This window comes from Triturus cristatus, chromosome 8, assembly GCF_964204655.1.
Source record: "Triturus cristatus chromosome 8, aTriCri1.1, whole genome shotgun sequence".
In the NCBI taxonomy this organism is placed as follows: Eukaryota; Metazoa; Chordata; class Amphibia; order Caudata; family Salamandridae; genus Triturus; species Triturus cristatus.
In genome coordinates this window covers 54,102,043-54,121,575 of record NC_140591.1, presented here as the reverse complement: position 1 = coordinate 54,121,575, position 19,533 = coordinate 54,102,043, and the positions used below count along the sequence as shown (strand labels likewise).

General features: G+C 37.6%; 10 non-coding genes across 10 annotated transcripts; all 10 read right to left on the bottom strand.

Annotated features, from left to right (window-relative positions):
- Positions 1–384: 384 nt before the first annotated feature.
- Positions 385–457, bottom strand: TRNAF-GAA (transfer RNA phenylalanine (anticodon GAA)). The gene has a single exon. It is a non-coding gene; the product is annotated as a tRNA-Phe (tRNA).
- A 1,676-nt stretch (positions 458–2,133) lies between these two features.
- Positions 2,134–2,206, bottom strand: TRNAF-AAA (transfer RNA phenylalanine (anticodon AAA)). Its single transcript has one exon. It is a non-coding gene; the product is annotated as a tRNA-Phe (tRNA).
- A 1,096-nt stretch (positions 2,207–3,302) lies between these two features.
- On the bottom strand, positions 3,303–3,375 carry TRNAF-GAA (transfer RNA phenylalanine (anticodon GAA)). The gene has a single exon. It is a non-coding gene; the product is annotated as a tRNA-Phe (tRNA).
- A 2,256-nt stretch (positions 3,376–5,631) lies between these two features.
- On the bottom strand, positions 5,632–5,704 carry TRNAF-GAA (transfer RNA phenylalanine (anticodon GAA)). Its single transcript has one exon. It is a non-coding gene; the product is annotated as a tRNA-Phe (tRNA).
- Positions 5,705–7,380: 1,676 nt separating this feature from the next.
- On the bottom strand, positions 7,381–7,453 carry TRNAF-GAA (transfer RNA phenylalanine (anticodon GAA)). The gene has a single exon. It is a non-coding gene; the product is annotated as a tRNA-Phe (tRNA).
- A 1,096-nt stretch (positions 7,454–8,549) lies between these two features.
- On the bottom strand, positions 8,550–8,622 carry TRNAF-GAA (transfer RNA phenylalanine (anticodon GAA)). Its single transcript has one exon. It is a non-coding gene; the product is annotated as a tRNA-Phe (tRNA).
- A 1,676-nt stretch (positions 8,623–10,298) lies between these two features.
- On the bottom strand, positions 10,299–10,371 carry TRNAF-GAA (transfer RNA phenylalanine (anticodon GAA)). The gene has a single exon. It is a non-coding gene; the product is annotated as a tRNA-Phe (tRNA).
- A 4,013-nt stretch (positions 10,372–14,384) lies between these two features.
- Positions 14,385–14,457, bottom strand: TRNAF-GAA (transfer RNA phenylalanine (anticodon GAA)). The gene has a single exon. It is a non-coding gene; the product is annotated as a tRNA-Phe (tRNA).
- A 1,676-nt stretch (positions 14,458–16,133) lies between these two features.
- Positions 16,134–16,206, bottom strand: TRNAF-GAA (transfer RNA phenylalanine (anticodon GAA)). Its single transcript has one exon. It is a non-coding gene; the product is annotated as a tRNA-Phe (tRNA).
- Positions 16,207–17,303: 1,097 nt separating this feature from the next.
- Positions 17,304–17,376, bottom strand: TRNAF-GAA (transfer RNA phenylalanine (anticodon GAA)). The gene has a single exon. It is a non-coding gene; the product is annotated as a tRNA-Phe (tRNA).
- Positions 17,377–19,533: the final 2,157 nt, after the last annotated feature.

The window sequence follows — 19,533 nt, the reverse complement described above, 5'->3', positions numbered from 1 at the left end:
GGTCTGATGAGTGAATATCCTTTTTAGGGGACAATGTAGGTAGAATTTTTTTTTCTAAACTCTGAATTGACTTATACTCTGAAACACAGACCTATATGGCCAGGGTGTACAAGCTATGTCATCTGACTACTGACAGTTTTGTATAAGGGGAATTGGAGGCTGATGCAGGCAAAGCTTTACTTTAAAATAAAGCAAGAAGTTTCAAATAAATGAGGCATAGTTGAATACAAGAGAGGTGGAAGCAAGTTTGAAAGGAAGACAGAAAGTAAATAATATGTTGAATTGATTGTGTTGTTGATCAGATTGATAAAAGGTTTTGATAAAGAAGAGCGTTGATTTAACTCCAAACAGCTTTTGTGACATGAAAAGCAGAAGTTGAAATTGTGCCGAAACCCGGGATTGAACCAGGGACCTTTAGATCTTCAGTCTAACGCTCTCCCAACTGAGCTATTTCGGCCTGCTGGTAGTTTGGGTCTTCATCCTTTCTTTTAAACTTCCCAAGAAAATAGATGCTCAACCTCATGCTAGAGCTATGTTTTAAGATGTCCTGTATCATTCATCAGTTAACGGGTGCAATAGGTAAATAGCATTTTTCGGATCCAGGTTAGGTAGCTTTTGTTTTTTACTCTGAATGGACTAGCACCATATTACACAGAGGTATTTGGCCTGAGTAGGTAAGCTATGTCATCTGAATACTGAAATCTGTGTTCAAGGAGAAGTGGAAGCTGATGCAGACAAGAGTTTACTTTACAAAAAAGCATGAAATAGGAAACATTTGTAGTCGAAGCTGAATGCAAGAGAGGTGGAAGCAAATTTAGAAGGAGGACAGAAAGACAATTCTATGTTGAATTGATCATGTTGTCGATCAGTTGATCAAATATTTTGATAAATAAAGAAAGAAAAACTTGAGCTGATACCAAGAAATATTTTGTGAGAAGCAAGAAACCTCTCAGACTTTTCCGAAACCCAGCATTGAACAAGGGACTTTTAGATTTTCAATCTAACACTCTCCCAACTGAGCTATTTCATCCAGCTGGCCATTTTGGCTTTCTGTTGTATTTTTGATAATTGTTAAAGATAAATGCAGACCCTGGTCATTCTATCTGCATGTGCAGTTATGTGTTAAATTGTCCAATATTATTCAGCAGCTAAATTGGTCTGATGGGTGAATTTCCTTTTTAGGAGCCAAGTTAGTTAGAAGATGTTTGTAAACTATGAATGGACTTATACTCAGAGACACAGACCTATATGGCGAGGGTAGGCAAACTAGGTCATCTGACTACTAACAGTTTTGTATAAGGGGAACTCGAGGCTGATGCAGGCAAAGCTTTACTTTCAATTAAAGGAAGAATTGGCAAATAAAGCAGGTAAAGTTGAATACAAGAGAGGTGGAAGCAAGTTTGACAGAAAGAGAGAATGTAAAAAATATGTTGAAATGGTTGTCTTTTCGATCAGCTTGATAAAAGGTTTTGATCATTATAAACAACGTCAATATGAGTTGACTCCAAATAGCATTTGTGGCATGCAAAGCAGAAGTTCAAAATGTGCCTAAACCCGGGATTGAACCAGGGACCTTTAGATCTTCAGTCTACTGCTCTCCCAACTGAGCTATTTCATCCAGCTGGCAATTTTGGCTTTCTGTTGTATTTTTTATAATTGTTAAAGAAAAATGCAGAACCTGGTCACTCTATCTGCATGTGCAGTTATGTGTTAAATTGTCCAGTATTATTCAGTAGCTAAATTGGTCTGATGGGTGAATTTCCTTTTTAGGAGCCAAGTTAGTTAGATGATGTTTGTAAACTATGAATGGACTTATACTCAGAAACACAGACCTATATGGCGAGGGTCGGCAAGCTAGGTCATCTGACTACTAACAGTTTTGTATAAGGGGAACTGGAGGCTGATGCAGGCAAAGCTTTACTTTCAATTAAAGGAAGAATTGGGAAATAAAGGAGGCAAAGTTGAATACAAGAGAGGTGGAAGCAAGTTTGAAAGAAAGACAGAAAGTAAATAATATGTTGAATTAATTGTATTGTCGATTATCTTGATAAAATGTTTTGATCATTATAAACAAAGTCAATATGAGTTGACTCAAAATAGTCTTTGTGGCATGCAAAGCAGAAGTTCAAAACGTGCCGAAACCCGGGATCGAACCAGGGACCTTTAGATCTTTAGTCTAACGCTCTCCCAACTGAGCTATTTCGGCCTGCCAGCAGCTATAGTATTCAGCCTCTTTTTTTGAACAATCCCAGAACAGAGATGCAGAACCTGGATTTTCAATCTGAGGTTAGAGCTGTGTTTTAATGTGTCCTGCATTGTTCAGCAGCTAACTGGTGAAATGGGTGAGTAGCGTTTTTGGGATAAATGTTAGGTCGTTTTTCTTTTAAAACTCTAAGTGGACCAGCACTGTATTACACAGACGTATGTCGCCTGAGTAGGTAAGCTATGTCATCTCAATACTGACAACTTTGTTCAAGGAGAAGTGAAAGCTGATGCAGACAAGAGTTTACTTTGAAAAAAGTATAAAATGGGATAAATTTGTCATCAAAGCTGATGGCAAGAGAGGTGGAAGCAAGTTTAGAAGGAGGACAGAAAGACAACTTTTTGTTGAAGTTATCATGTTGTTGATCAGTTGATAAAATATTTTGAGAAATAAAGAAAAAAAAACTAGAGCTGATTTCAAGAAATATTTTGCAAGAATGTAGGATCCCCTCGCACTGTGCTGAAAGTCAGGATTGAATCAGGTACCTTAAGCTCTTCAGTCTAACGATCTCCCAACTGAGATATTTCAGCCAACAAGTCCCTGTGGCCTCCTGATGTATTATTAATAATTGTAGACGATACATACAGAACCTGGTCATTCTATTTTCGTTTATAGTTATGTGTTAAAGTGTCCAGTATCATTCAGCAGGTAACTTGGTCTGATGAGTGAATATCCTTTTTAGGGGACAATGTAGGTAGAATTTTTTTTTCTAAACTCTGAATTGACTTATACTCTGAAACACAGACCTATATGGCCAGGGTGTACAAGCTATGTCATCTGACTACTGACAGTTTTGTATAATGGGAATTGGAGGCTGATGCAGGCAAAGCTTTACTTTAAAATAAAGCAAGAAGTTGCAAATAAATGAGGCGTAGTTGAATACAAGAGAGGTGGAAGCAAGTTTGAAAGGAAGACAGAAAGTAAATAATATGTTGAATTGATTGTGTTGTTGATCAGATTGATAAAAGGTTTTGATAAAGAAGAGCGTTGATTTAACTCTAAACAGCTTTTGTGACATGAAAAGCAGAAGTTGAAATTGTGCCGAAACCCGGGATTGAACCGGGGACCTTTAGATCTTCAGTCTAACGCTCTCCCAACTGAGCTATTTCGGCCTGCTGGTAGTTTGGGTCTTCATCCTTTCTTTTAAACTTCCCAAGAAAATAGATGCTCATCCTCATGCTAGAGCTATGTTTTAAGATGTCCTGTATCATTCATCAGTTAACAGGTGCAATAGGTAAATAGCATTTTTCGGATCCAGGTTAGGTAGCTTTTTTTTTTACTCTGAATGGACTAGCACCATATTACACAGAGGTATTTGGCCTGAGTAGGTAAGCTATGTCATCTGAATACTGAAATCTGTGTTCAAGGAGAAGTGGAAGCTGATGCAGACAAGAGTTTACTTTACAAAAAAGCATGAAATAGGAAACATTTGTAGTCGAAGCTGAATGCAAGAGAGGTGGAAGCAAATTTAGAAGGAGGACAGAAAGACAATTCTATGTTGAATTGATCCTGTTGTCGATCAGTTGATCAAATATTTTGATAAATAAAGAAAGAAAAACTTGAGCTGATACCAAGAAATATTTTGTGAGAAGCAAGAAACCTCTCAGACTTTTCCGAAACCCAGCATTGAACAAGGGACTTTTAGATTTTCAATCTAACACTCTCCCAACTCAGCTATTTCATCCAGCTGGCCATTTTGGCTTTCTGTTGTATTTTTGATAATTGTTAAAGATAAATGCAGACCCTGGTCATTCTATCTGCATGTGCAGTTATGTGTTAAATTGTCCAATATTATTCAGCAGCTAAATTGGTCTGATGGGTGAATTTCCTTTTTAGGAGCCAAGTTAGTTAGAAGATGTTTGTAAACTATGAATGGACTTATACTCAGACACACAGACCTATATGGCGAGGGTAGGCAAACTAGGTCATCTGACTACTAACAGTTTTGTATAAGGGGAACTCGAGGCTGATGTAGGCAAAGCTTTACTTTCAATTAAAGGAAGAATTGGCAAATAAAGCAGGTAAAGTTGAATACAAGAGAGGTGGAAGCAAGTTTGACAGAAAGACAGAATGTAAAAAATATGTTGAAATGGTTGTCTTATCGATCAGCTTGATAAAAGGTTTTGATCATTATAAACAACGTCAATATGAGTTGACTCCAAATAGCATTTGTGGCATGCAAAGCAGAAGTTCAAAATGTGCCTAAACCCGGGATTGAACCAGGGACCTTTAGATCTTCAGTCTAACACTCTCCCAACTGAGATATTTCGGCCTGCCAGCAGCTATAGTATTCAGCCTCTTTTTTTGAACAATCCCAGAACAGAGATGCAGAACCTGGATTTTCAATCTGAGGTTAGAGCTGTGTTTTAATGTGTCCTGCATTGTTCAGCAGCTAACTGGTGAAATGGGTGAGTAGCGTTTTTGGGATAAATGTTAGGTCGTTTTTCTTTTAAAACTCTGAGTGGACCAGCACTGTATTACACAGACGTATGTCGCCTGAGTAGGTAAGCTATATCATCTCAATACTGACAACTTTGTTCAAGGAGAAGTGAAAGCTGATGCAGACAAGAGTTTACTTTGAAAAAAGTATAAAATGGGATAAATTCGTCATCAAAGTTGATGGCAAGAGAGGTGGAAGCAAGTTTAGAAGGAGGACAGAAAGACAACTTTTTGTTGAAGTTATCATGTTGTTGATCAGTTGATAAAATATTTTGAGAAATAAAGAAAAAAAAACTAGAGCTGATTTCAAGAAATATTTTGCAAGAATGTAGGATCCCCTCGCACTGTGCTGAAAGTCAGGATTGAATCAGGTACCTTAAGCTCTTCAGTCTAACGATCTCCCAACTGAGATATTTCAGCCAACAAGTCCCTGTGGCCTCCTGATGTATTATTAATAATTGTAGACGATACATACAGAACCTGGTCATTCTATTTTTGTTTATAGTTATGTGTTAAAGTGTCCAGTATCATTCAGCAGGTAACTTGGTCTGATGAGTGAATATCCTTTTTAGGGGACAAGGTAGGTAGAATTTTTTTTCCTAAACTCTGAATTGACTTATACTCTGAAACACAGACCTATATGGCCAGGGTGTACAAGCTATGTCATCTGACTACTGACAGTTTTGTATAAGGGGAATTGGAGGCTGATGCAGGCAAAGCTTTACTTTAAAATAAAGCAAGAAGTTGCAAATAAATGAGGCATAGTTGAATACAAGAGAGGTGGAAGCAAGTTTGAAAGGAAGACAGAAAGTAAATAATATGTTGAATTGATTGTGTTGTTGATCAGATTGATAAAAGGTTTTGATAAAGAAGAGCGTTGATTTAACTCCAAACAGCTTTTGTGACATGAAAAGCAGAAGTTGAAATTGTGCCGAAACCCGGGATTGAACCAGGGACCTTTAGATCTTCAGTCTAACGCTCTCCCAACTGAGCTATTTCGGCCTGCTGGTAGTTTGGGTCTTCATCCTTTCTTTTAAACTTCCCAAGAAAATAGATGCTCAACCTCATGCTAGAGCTATGTTTTAAGATGTCCTGTATCATTCACCAGTTAACGGGTGCAATAGGTAAATAGCATTTTTCGGATCCAGGTTAGGTAGCTTTTGTTTTTTACTCTGAATGGACTAGCACCATATTACACAGAGGTATTTGGCCTGAGTAGGTAAGCTATGTCATCTGAATACTGAAATCTGTGTTCAAGGAGAAGTGGAAGCTGATGCAGACAAGAGTTTACTTTACAAAAAAGCATGAAATAGGAAACATTTGTAGTCGAAGCTGAATGCAAGAGAGGTGGAAGCAAATTTAGAAGGAGGACAGAAAGACAATTCTATGTTGAATTGATCATGTTGTGGATCAGTTGATCAAATATTTTGATAAATAAAGAAAGAAAAACTTGAGCTGATACCAAGAAATATTTTGTGAGAAGCAAGAAACCTCTCAGACTTTTCCGAAACCCAGCATTGAACAAGGGACTTTTAGATTTTCAATCTAACACTCTCCCAACTCAGCTATTTCATCCAGCTGGCCATTTTGGCTTTCTGTTGTATTTTTGATAATTGTTAAAGATAAATGCAGACCCTGGTCATTCTATCTGCATGTGCAGTTATGTGTTAAATTGTCCAATGTTATTCAGCAGCTAAATTGGTCTGATGGGTGAATTTCCTTTTTAGGAGCCAAGTTAGTTAGAAGATGTTTGTAAACTATGAATGGACTTATACTCAGACACACAGACCTATGTGGCGAGGGTAGGCAAACTAGGTCATCTGACTACTAACAGTTTTGTATAAGGGGAACTCGAGGCTGATGCAGGCAAAGCTTTACTTTCAATTAAAGGAAGAATTGGCAAATAAAGCAGGTAAATTTGAATACAAGAGAGGTGGAAGCAAGTTTGACAGAAAGACAGAATGTAAAAAATATGTTGAAATGGTTGTCTTTTCGATCAGCTTGATAAAAGGTTTTGATCATTATAAACAACGTCAATATGAGTTGACTCCAAATAGCATTTGTGGCATGCAAAGCATAAGTTCAAAATGTGCCTAAACCCGGGATTGAACCAGGGACCTTTAGATCTTCAGTCTACTGCTCTCCCAACTGAGCTATTTCATCCAGCTGGCAATTTTGGCTTTCTGTTGTATTTTTTATAATTGTTAAAGATAAATGCAGAACTTGGTCACTCTATCTGCATGTGCAGTTATGTGTTAAATTGTCCAGTATTATTCAGTAGCTAAATTGGTCTGATGGGTGAATTTCCTTTTTAGGAGCCAAGTTAGTTAGATGATGTTTGTAAACTATGAATGGACTTATACTCAGAAACACAGACCTATATGGCGAGGGTCGGCAAGCTAGGTCATCTGACTACTAACAGTTTTGTATAAGGGGAACTGGAGGCTGATGCAGGCAAAGCTTTACTTTCAATTAAAGGAAGAATTGGGAAATAAAGGAGGCAAAGTTGAATACAAGAGAGGTGGAAGCAAGTTTGAAAGAAAGACAGAAAGTAAATAATATGTTGAATTAATTGTATTGTCGATTATCTTGATAAAAGGTTTTGATCATTATAAACAAAGTCAATATGAGTTGACTCAAAATAGTCTTTGTGGCATGCAAAGCAGAAGTTCAAAATGTGCCGAAACCCGGGATCGAACCAGGGACCTTTAGATCTTCAGTCTAACACTCTCCCAACTGAGCTATTTCGGCCTGCCAGCAGCTATAGTATTCAGCCTCTTTTTTTGAACAATCCCAGAACAGAGATGCAGAACCTGGATTTTCAATCTGAGGTTAGAGCTGTGTTTTAATGTGTCCTGCATTGTTCAGCAGCTAACTGGTGAAATGGGTGAGTAGCGTTTTTGGGATAAATGTTAGGTCGTTTTTCTTTTAAAACTCTGAGTGGACCAGCACTGTATTACACAGACGTATGTCGCCTGAGTAGGTAAGCTATGTCATCTCAATACTGACAACTTTGTTCAAGGAGAAGTGAAAGCTGATGCAGACAAGAGTTTACTTTGAAAAAAGTATAAAATGGGATAAATTCGTCATCAAAGTTGATGGCAAGAGAGGTGGAAGCAAGTTTAGAAGGAGGACAGAAAGACAACTTTTTGTTGAAGTTATCATGTTGTTGATCAGTTGATAAAATATTTTGAGAAATAAAGAAAAAAAAACTAGAGCTGATTTCAAGAAATATTTTGCAAGAATGTAGGATCCCCTCGCACTGTGCTGAAAGTCAGGATTGAATCAGGTACCTTAAGCTCTTCAGTCTAACGATCTCCCAACTGAGATATTTCAGCCAACAAGTCCCTGTGGCCTCCTGATGTATTATTAATAATTGTAGACGATACATACAGAACCTGGTCATTCTATTTTCGTTTATAGTTATGTGTTAAAGTGTCCAGTATCATTCAGCAGGTAACTTGGTCTGATGAGTGAATATCCTTTTTAGGGGACAAGGTAGGTAGAATTTTTTTTTCTAAACTCTGAATTGACTTATACTCTGAAACACAGACCTATATGGCCAGGGTGTACAAGCTATGTCATCTGACTACTGACAGTTTTGTATAAGGGGAATTGGAGGCTGATGCAGGCAAAGCTTTACTTTAAAATAAAGCAAGAAGTTGCAAATAAATGAGGCATAGTTGAATACAAGAGAGGTGGAAGCAAGTTTGAAAGGAAGACGGAAAGTAAATAATATGTTGAATTGATTGTGTTGTTGATCAGATTGATAAAAGGTTTTGATAAAGAAGAGCGTTGATTTAACTCCAAACAGCTTTTGTGACATGAAAAGCAGAAGTTGAAATTGTGCCGAAACCCGGGATTGAACCAGGGACCTTTAGATCTTCAGTCTAACGCTCTCCCAACTGAGCTATTTCGGCCTGCTGGTAGTTTGGGTCTTCATCCTTTCTTTTAAACTTCCCAAGAAAATAGATGCTCAACCTCATGCTAGAGCTATGTTTTAAGATGTCCTGTATCATTCATCACTTAACGGGTGCAATAGGTAAATAGCATTTTTCGGATCCAGGTTAGGTAGCTTTTGTTTTTTACTCTGAATGGACTAGCACCATATTACACAGAGGTATTTGGCCTGAGTAGGTAAGCTATGTCATCTGAATACTGAAATCTGTGTTCAAGGAGAAGTGGAAGCTGATGCAGACAAGAGTTTACTTTACAAAAAAGCATGAAATAGGAAACATTTGTAGTCGAAGCTGAATGCAAGAGAGGTGGAAGCAAATTTAGAAGGAGGACAGAAAGACAATTCTATGTTGAATTGATCATGTTGTCGATCAGTTGATCAAATATTTTGATAAATAAAGAAAGAAAAACTTGAGCTGATACCAAGAAATATTTTGTGAGAAGCAAGAAACCTCTCAGACTTTTCCGAAACCAAGCATTGAACAAGGGACTTTTAGATTTTCAATCTAACACTCTCCCAACTGAGCTATTTCATCCAGCTGGCCATTTTGGCTTTCTGTTGTATTTTTGATAATTGTTAAAGATAAATGCAGACCCTGGTCATTCTATCTGCATGTGCAGTTATGTGTTAAATTGTCCAATATTATTCAGCAGCTAAATTGGTCTGATGGGTGAATTTCCTTTTTAGGAGCCAAGTTAGTTAGAAGATGTTTGTAAACTATGAATGGACTTATACTCAGACACACAGACCTATATGGCGAGGGTAGGCAAACTAGGTCATCTGACTACTAACAGTTTTGTATAAGGGGAACTCGAGGCTGATGCAGGCAAAGCTTTACTTTCAATTAAAGGAAGAATTGGCAAATAAAGCAGGTAAAGTTGAATACAAGAGAGGTGGAAGCAAGTTTGACAGAAAGACAGAATGTAAAAAATATGTTGAAATGGTTGTCTTATCGATCAGCTTGATAAAAGGTTTTGATCATTATAAACAACGTCAATATGAGTTGACTCCAAATAGCATTTGTGGCATGCAAAGCAGAAGTTCAAAATGTGCCTAAACCCGGGATTGAACCAGGGACCTTTAGATCTTCAGTCTACTGCTCTCCCAACTGAGCTATTTCATCCAGCTGGCAATTTTGGCTTTCTGTTGTATTTTTTATAATTGTTAAAGAAAAATGCAGAACCTGGTCACTCTATCTGCATGTGCAGTTATGTGTTAAATTGTCCAGTATTATTCAGTAGCTAAATTGGTCTGATGGGTGAATTTCCTTTTTAGGAGCCAAGTTAGTTAGATGATGTTTGTAAACTATGAATGGACTTATACTCAGAAACACAGACCTATATGGCGAGGGTCGGCAAGCTAGGTCATCTGACTACTAACAGTTTTGTATAAGGGGAACTGGAGGCTGATGCAGGCAAAGCTTTACTTTCAATTAAAGGAAGAATTGGGAAATAAAGGAGGCAAAGTTGAATACAAGAGAGGTGGAAGCAAGTTTGAAAGAAAGACAGAAAGTAAATAATATGTTGAATTAATTGTATTGTCGATTATCTTGATAAAAGGTCTTGATCATTATAAACAAAGTCAATATGAGTTGATTCAAAATAGTCTTTGTGGCATGCAAAGCAGAAGTTCAAAATGTGCCGAAACCCGGGATCGAACCAGGGACCTTTAGATCTTCAGTCTAACGCTCTCCCAACTGAGCTATTTCGGCCTGCCAGCAGCTATAGTATTCAGCCTCTTTTTTTGAACAATCCCAGAACAGAGATGCAGAACCTGGATTTTCAATCTGAGGTTAGAGCTGTGTTTTAATGTGTCCTGCATTGTTCAGCAGCTAACTGGTGAAAGGGTGAGTAGCGTTTTTGGGATAAATGTTAGGTCGTTTTTCTTTTAAAACTCTAAGTGGACCAGCACTGTATTACACAGACGTATGTCGCCTGAGTAGGTAAGCTATGTCATCTCAATACTGACAACTTTGTTCAAGGAGAAGTGAAAGCTGATGCAGACAAGAGTTTACTTTGAAAAAAGTATAAAATGGGATAAATTCGTCATCAAAGTTGATGGCAAGAGAGGTGGAAGCAAGTTTAGAAGGAGGACAGAAAGACAACTTTTTGTTGAAGTTATCATGTTGTTGATCAGTTGATAAAATATTTTGAGAAATAAAAAAAAAAAACTAGAGCTGATTTCAAGAAATATTTTGCAAGAATGTAGGATCCCCTCGCACTGTGCTGAAAGTCAGGATTGAATCAGGTACCTTAAGCTCTTCAGTCTAACGATCTCCCAACTGAGATATTTCAGCCAACAAGTCCCTGTGGCCTCCTGATGTATTATTAATAATTGTAGACGATACATACAGAACCTGGTCATTCTATTTTCGTTTATAGTTATGTGTTAAAGTGTCCAGTATCATTCAGCAGGTAACTTGGTCTGATGAGTGAATATCCTTTTTAGGGGACAAGGTAGGTAGAATTTTTTTTTCTAAACTCTGAATTGACTTATACTCTGAAACACAGACCTATATGGCCAGGGTGTACAAGCTATGTCATCTGACTACTGACAGTTTTGTATAAGGGGAACTGGAGGCTGATGCAGGCAAAGCTTTACTTTAAAATAAAGCAAGAAGTTGCAAATAAATGAGGCATAGTTGAATACAAGAGAGGTGGAAGCAAGTTTGAAAGGAAGACAGAAAGTAAATAATATGTTGAATTGATTGTGTTGTTGATCAGATTGATAAAAGGTTTTGATAAAGAAGAGCGTTGATTTAACTCCAAACAGCTTTTGTGACATGAAAAGCAGAAGTTGAAATTGTGCCGAAACCCGGGATTGAACCAGGGACCTTTAGATCTTCAGTCTAACGCTCTCCCAACTGATCTATTTCGGCCTGCTGGTAGTTTGGGGCTTCATCCTTTTTTTTTAAACTTCACAAGAAAATAGATGCTCAACCTCATGCTAGAGCTATGTTTTAAGATGTCCTGTATCATTCACCAGTTAACGGGTGCAATAGGTAAATAGCATTTTTCGGATCCAGGTTAGGTAGCTTTTGTTTTTTACTCTGAATGGACTAGCACCATATTACACAGAGGTATTTGGCCTGAGTAGGTAAGCTATGTCATCTGAATACTGAAATCTGTGTTCAAGGAGAAGTGGAAGCTGATGCAGACAAGAGTTTACTTTACAAAAAAGCATGAAATAGGAAACATTTGTAGTCGAAGCTGAATGCAAGAGAGGTGGAAGCAAATTTAGAAGGAGGACAGAAAGACAATTCTATGTTGAATTGATCATGTTGTCGATCAGTTGATCAAATATTTTGATAAATAAAGAAAGAAAAACTTGAGCTGATACCAAGAAATATTTTGTGAGAAGCAAGAAACCTCTCAGACTTTTCCGAAACCCAGCATTGAACAAGGGACTTTTAGATTTTCAATCTAACACTCTCCCAACTGAGCTATTTCATCCAGCTGGCCATTTTGGCTTTCTGTTGTATTTTTGATAATTGTTAAAGATAAATGCAGACCCTGGTCATTCTATCTGCATGTGCAGTTATGTGTTAAATTGTCCAATATTATTCAGCAGCTAAATTGGTCTGATGGGTGAATTTCCTTTTTAGGAGCCAAGTTAGTTAGAAGATGTTTGTAAACTATGAATGGACTTATACTCAGACACACAGACCTATATGGCGAGGGTAGGCAAACTAGGTCATCTGACTACTAACAGTTTTGTATAAGGGGAACTCGAGGCTGATGCAGGCAAAGCTTTACTTTCAATTAAAGGAAGAATTGGCAAATAAAGCAGGTAAAGTTGAATACAAGAGAGGTGGAAGCAAGTTTGACAGAAAGACAGAATGTAAAAAATATGTTGAAATGGTTGTCTTATCGATCAGCTTGATAAATGGTTTTGATCATTATAAACAACGTCAATATGAGTTGACTCCAAATAGCATTTGTGGCATGCAAAGCAGAAGTTCAAAATGTGCCTAAACCCGGGATTGAACCAGGGACCTTTAGATCTTCAGTCTACTGCTCTACCAACTGAGCTATTTCATCCAGCTGGCAATTTTGGCTTTCTGTTGTATTTTTTATAATTGTTAAAGAAAAATGCAGAACCTGGTCACTCTATCTGCATGTGCAGTTATGTGTTAAATTGTCCAGTATTATTCAGTAGCTAAATTGGTCTGATGGGTGAATTTCCTTTTTAGGAGCCAAGTTAGTTAGATGATGTTTGTAAACTATGAATGGACTTATACTCAGAAACACAGACCTATATGGCGAGGGTCGGCAAGCTAGGTCATCTTACTACTAACAGTTTTGTATAAGGGGAACTGGAGGCTGATGCAGGCAAAGCTTTACTTTCAATTAAAGGAAGAATTGGGAAATAAAGGAGGCAAAGTTGAATACAAGAGAGGTGGAAGCAAGTTTGAAAGAAAGACAGAAAGTAAATAATATGTTGAATTAATTGTATTGTCGATTATCTTGATAAAAGGTTTTGATCATTATAAACAAAGTCAATATGAGTTGACTCAAAATAGTCTTTGTGGCATGCAAAGCAGAAGTTCAAAATGTGCCCAAACCCGGGATCGAACCAGGGACCTTTAGATCTTCAGTCTAACGCTCTCCCAACTGAGCTATTTCGGCCTGCCAGCAGCTATAGTATTCAGCCTCTTTTTTTGAACAATCCCAGAACAGAGATGCAGAACCTGGATTTTCAATCTGAGGTTAGAGCTGTGTTTTAATGTGTCCTGCATTGTTCAGCAGCTAACTGGTGAAAGGGTGAGTAGCGTTTTTGGGATAAATGTTAGGTCGTTTTTCTTTTAAAACTCTAAGTGGACCAGCACTGTATTACACAGACGTATGTCGCCTGAGTAGGTAAGCTATGTCATCTCAATACTGACAACTTTGTTCAAGGAGAAGTGAAAGCTGATGCAGACAAGAGTTTGCTTTGAAAAAAGTATAAAATGGGATAAATTCGTCATCAAAGCTGATGGCAAGAGAGGTGGAAGCAAGTTTAGAAGGAGGACAGAAAGACAACTTTTTGTTGAAGTTATCATGTTGTTGATCAGTTGATAAAATATTTTGAGAAATAAAGGAAAAAAAACCTAGAGCTGATTTCAAGAAATATTTTGCAAGAATGTAGGATCCCCTCGCACTGTGCTGAAAGTCAGGATTGAATCAGGTACCTTAAGCTCTTCAGTCTAACGATCTCCCAACTGAGATATTTCAGCCAACAAGTCCCTGTGGCCTCCTGATGTATTATTAATAATTGTAGACGATACATACAGAACCTGGTCATTCTATTTTCGTTTATAGTTATGTGTTAAAGTGTCCAGTATCATTCAGCAGGTAACTTGGTCTGATGAGTGAATATCCTTTTTAGGGGACAATGTAGGTAGAATTTTTTTTTCTAAACTCTGAATTGACTTATACTCTGAAACACAGACCTATATGGCCAGGGTGTACAAGCTATGTCATCTGACTACTGACAGTTTTGTATAAGGGGAATTGGAGGCTGATGCAGGCAAAGCTTTACTTTAAAATAAAGCAAGAAGTTTCAAATAAATGAGGCATAGTTGAATACAAGAGAGGTGGAAGCAAGTTTGAAAGGAAGACAGAAAGTAAATAATATGTTGAATTGATTGTGTTGTTGATCAGATTGATAAAAGGTTTTGATAAAGAAGAGCGTTGATTTAACTCCAAACAGCTTTTGTGACATGAAAAGCAGAAGTTGAAATTGTGCCGAAACCCGGGATTGAACCAGGGACCTTTAGATCTTCAGTCTAACGCTCTCCCAACTGAGCTATTTCGGCCTGCTGGTAGTTTGGGTCTTCATCCTTTCTTTTAAACTTCCCAAGAAAATAGATGCTCAACCTCATGCTAGAGCTATGTTTTAAGATGTCCTGTATCATTCATCAGTTAACGGGTGCAATAGGTAAATAGCATTTTTCGGATCCAGGTTAGGTAGCTTTTGTTTTTTACTCTGAATGGACTAGCACCATATTACACAGAGGTATTTGGCCTGAGTAGGTAAGCTATGTCATCTGAATACTGAAATCTGTGTTCAAGGAGAAGTGGAAGCTGATGCAGACAAGAGTTTACTTTACAAAAAAGCATGAAATAGGAAACATTTGTAGTCGAAGCTGAATGCAAGAGAGGTGGAAGCAAATTTAGAAGGAGGACAGAAAGACAATTCTATGTTGAATTGATCATGTTGTCGATCAGTTGATCAAATATTTTGATAAATAAAGAAAGAAAAACTTGAGCTGATACCAAGAAATATTTTGTGAGAAGCAAGAAACCTCTCAGACTTTTCCGAAACCCAGCATTGAACAAGGGACTTTTAGATTTTCAATCTAACACTCTCCCAACTGAGCTATTTCATCCAGCTGGCCATTTTGGCTTTCTGTTGTATTTTTGATAATTGTTAAAGATAAATGCAGACCCTGGTCATTCTATCTGCATGTGCAGTTATGTGTTAAATTGTCCAATATTATTCAGCAGCTAAATTGGTCTGATGGGTGAATTTCCTTTTTAGGAGCCAAGTTAGTTAGAAGATGTTTGTAAACTATGAATGGACTTATACTCAGACACACAGACCTATATGGCGAGGGTAGGCAAACTAGGTCATCTGACTACTAACAGTTTTGTATAAGGGGAACTCGAGGCTGATGCAGGCAAAGCTTTACTTTCAATTAAAGGAAGAATTGGCAAATAAAGCAGGTAAAGTTGAATACAAGAGAGGTGGAAGCAAGTTTGACAGAAAGACAGAATGTAAAAAATATGTTGAAATGGTTGTCTTATCGATCAGCTTGATAAAAGGTTTTGATCATTATAAACAACGTCAATATGAGTTGACTCCAAATAGCATTTGTGGCATGCAAAGCAGAAGTTCAAAATGTGCCTAAACCCGGGATTGAACCAGGGACCTTTAAATCTTCAGTCTACTGCTCTCCCAACTGAGCTATTTCATCCAGCTGGCAATTTTGGCTTTCTGTTGTATTTTTTATAATTGTTAAAGATAAATGCAGAACCTGGTCACTCTATCTGCATGTGCAGTTATGTGTTAAATTGTCCAGTATTATTCAGTAGCTAAATTGGTCTGATGGGTGAATTTCCTTTTTAGGAGCCAAGTTAGTTAGATGATGTTTGTAAACTATGAATGGACTTATACTCAGAAACACAGACCTATATGGCGAGGGTCGGCAAGCTAGGTCATCTGACTACTAACAGTTTTGTATAAGGGGAACTGGAGGCTGATGCAGGCAAAGCTTTACTTTCAATTAAAGGAAGAATTGGGAAATAAAGGAGGCAAAGTTGAATACAAGAGAGGTGGAAGCAAGTTTGAAAGAAAGACAGAAAGTAAATAATATGTTGAATTAATTGTATTGTCGATTATCTTGATAAAAGGTTTTGATCATTATAAACAAAGTCAATATGAGTTGACTCAAAATAGTCTTTGTGGCATGCAAAGCAGAAGTTCAAAATGTGCCGAAACCCGGGATCGAACCAGGGACCTTTAGATCTTCAGTCTAACGCTCTCCCAACTGAGCTATTTCAGCCTGCCAGCAGCTATAGTATTCAGCCTCTTTTTTTGAACAATCCCAGAACAGAGATGCAGAACCTGGATTTTCAATCTGAGGTTAGAGCTGTGTTTTAATGTGTCCTGCATTGTTCAGCAGCTAACTGGTGAAATGGGTGAGTAGCGTTTTTGGGATAAATGTTAGGTCGTTTTTCTTTTAAAACTCTAAGTGGACCAGCACTGTATTACACAGACGTATGTCGCCTGAGTAGGTAAGCTATGTCATCTCAATACTGACAACTTTGTTCAAGGAGAAGTGAAAGCTGATGCAGACAAGAGTTTGCTTTGAAAAAAGTATAAAATGGGATAAATTCGTCATCAAAGCTGATGGCAAGAGAGGTGGAAGCAAGTTTAGAAGGAGGACAGAAAGACAACTTTTTGTTGAAGTTATCATGTTGTTGATCAGTTGATAAAATATTTTGAGAAATAAAGAAAAAAAAACCTAGAGCTTATTTCAAGAAATATTTTGCAAGAATGTAGGATCCCCTCGCACTGTGCTGAAAGTCAGGATTGAATCAGGTACCTTAAGCTCTTCAGTCTAACGATCTCCCAACTGAGATATTTCAGCCAACAAGTCCCTGTGGCCTCCTGATGTATTATTAATAATTGTAGACGATACATACAGAACCTGGTCATTCTATTTTCGTTTATAGTTATGTGTTAAAGTGTCCAGTATCATTCAGCAGGTAACTTGGTCTGATGAGTGAATATCCTTTTTAGGGGACAATGTAGGTAGAATTTTTTTTTCTAAACTCTGAATTGACTTATACTCTGAAACACAGACCTATATGGCCAGGGTGTACAAGCTATGTCATCTGACTACTGACAGTTTTGTATAAGGGGAATTGGAGGCTGATGCAGGCAAAGCTTTACTTTAAAATAAAGCAAGAAGTTTCAAATAAATGAGGCATAGTTGAATACAAGAGAGGTGGAAGCAAGTTTGAAAGGAAGACAGAAAGTAAATAATATGTTGAATTGATTGTGTTGTTGATCAGATTGATAAAAGGTTTTGATAAAGAAGAGCGTTGATTTAACTCTAAACAGCTTTTGTGACATGAAAAGCAGAAGTTGAAATTGTGCCGAAACCCGGGATTGAACCGGGGACCTTTAGATCTTCAGTCTAACGCTCTCCCAACTGAGCTATTTCGGCCTGCTGGTAGTTTGGGTCTTCATCCTTTCTTTTAAACTTCCCAAGAAAATAGATGCTCATCCTCATGCTAGAGCTATGTTTTAAGATGTCCTGTATCATTCATCAGTTAACAGGTGCAATAGGTAAATAGCATTTTTCGGATCCAGGTTAGGTAGCTTTTTTTTTTACTCTGAATGGACTAGCACCATATTACACAGAGGTATTTGGCCTGAGTAGGTAAGCTATGTCATCTGAATACTGAAATCTGTGTTCAAGGAGAAGTGGAAGCTGATGCAGACAAGAGTTTACTTTACAAAAAAGCATGAAATAGGAAACATTTGTAGTCGAAGCTGAATGCAAGAGAGGTGGAAGCAAATTTAGAAGGAGGACAGAAAGACAATTCTATGTTGAATTGATCCTGTTGTCGATCAGTTGATCAAATATTTTGATAAATAAAGAAAGAAAAACTTGAGCTGATACCAAGAAATATTTTGTGAGAAGCAAGAAACCTCTCAGACTTTTCCGAAACCCAGCATTGAACAAGGGACTTTTAGATTTTCAATCTAACACTCTCCCAACTCAGCTATTTCATCCAGCTGGCCATTTTGGCTTTCTGTTGTATTTTTGATAATTGTTAAAGATAAATGCAGACCCTGGTCATTCTATCTGCATGTGCAGTTATGTGTTAAATTGTCCAATATTATTCAGCAGCTAAATTGGTCTGATGGGTGAATTTCCTTTTTAGGAGCCAAGTTAGTTAGAAGATGTTTGTAAACTATGAATGGACTTATACTCAGACACACAGACCTATATGGCGAGGGTAGGCAAACTAGGTCATCTGACTACTAACAGTTTTGTATAAGGGGAACTCGAGGCTGATGTAGGCAAAGCTTTACTTTCAATTAAAGGAAGAATTGGCAAATAAAGCAGGTAAAGTTGAATACAAGAGAGGTGGAAGCAAGTTTGACAGAAAGACAGAATGTAAAAAATATGTTGAAATGGTTGTCTTATCGATCAGCTTGATAAAAGGTTTTGATCATTATAAACAACGTCAATATGAGTTGACTCCAAATAGCATTTGTGGCATGCAAAGCAGAAGTTCAAAATGTGCCTAAACCCGGGATTGAACCAGGGACCTTTAGATCTTCAGTCTAACACTCTCCCAACTGAGATATTTCGGCCTGCCAGCAGCTATAGTATTCAGCCTCTTTTTTTGAACAATCCCAGAACAGAGATGCAGAACCTGGATTTTCAATCTGAGGTTAGAGCTGTGTTTTAATGTGTCCTGCATTGTTCAGCAGCTAACTGGTGAAATGGGTGAGTAGCGTTTTTGGGATAAATGTTAGGTCGTTTTTCTTTTAAAACTCTGAGTGGACCAGCACTGTATTACACAGACGTATGTCGCCTGAGTAGGTAAGCTATATCATCTCAATACTGACAACTTTGTTCAAGGAGAAGTGAAAGCTGATGCAGACAAGAGTTTACTTTGAAAAAAGTATAAAATGGGATAAATTCGTCATCAAAGTTGATGGCAAGAGAGGTGGAAGCAAGTTTAGAAGGAGGACAGAAAGACAACTTTTTGTTGAAGTTATCATGTTGTTGATCAGTTGATAAAATATTTTGAGAAATAAAGAAAAAAAAACTAGAGCTGATTTCAAGAAATATTTTGCAAGAATGTAGGATCCCCTCGCACTGTGCTGAAAGTCAGGATTGAATCAGGTACCTTAAGCTCTTCAGTCTAACGATCTCCCAACTGAGATATTTCAGCCAACAAGTCCCTGTGGCCTCCTGATGTATTATTAATAATTGTAGACGATACATACAGAACCTGGTCATTCTATTTTTGTTTATAGTTATGTGTTAAAGTGTCCAGTATCATTCAGCAGGTAACTTGGTCTGATGAGTGAATATCCTTTTTAGGGGACAAGGTAGGTAGAATTTTTTTTCCTAAACTCTGAATTGACTTATACTCTGAAACACAGACCTATATGGCCAGGGTGTACAAGCTATGTCATCTGACTACTGACAGTTTTGTATAAGGGGAATTGGAGGCTGATGCAGGCAAAGCTTTACTTTAAAATAAAGCAAGAAGTTGCAAATAAATGAGGCATAGTTGAATACAAGAGAGGTGGAAGCAAGTTTGAAAGGAAGACAGAAAGTAAATAATATGTTGAATTG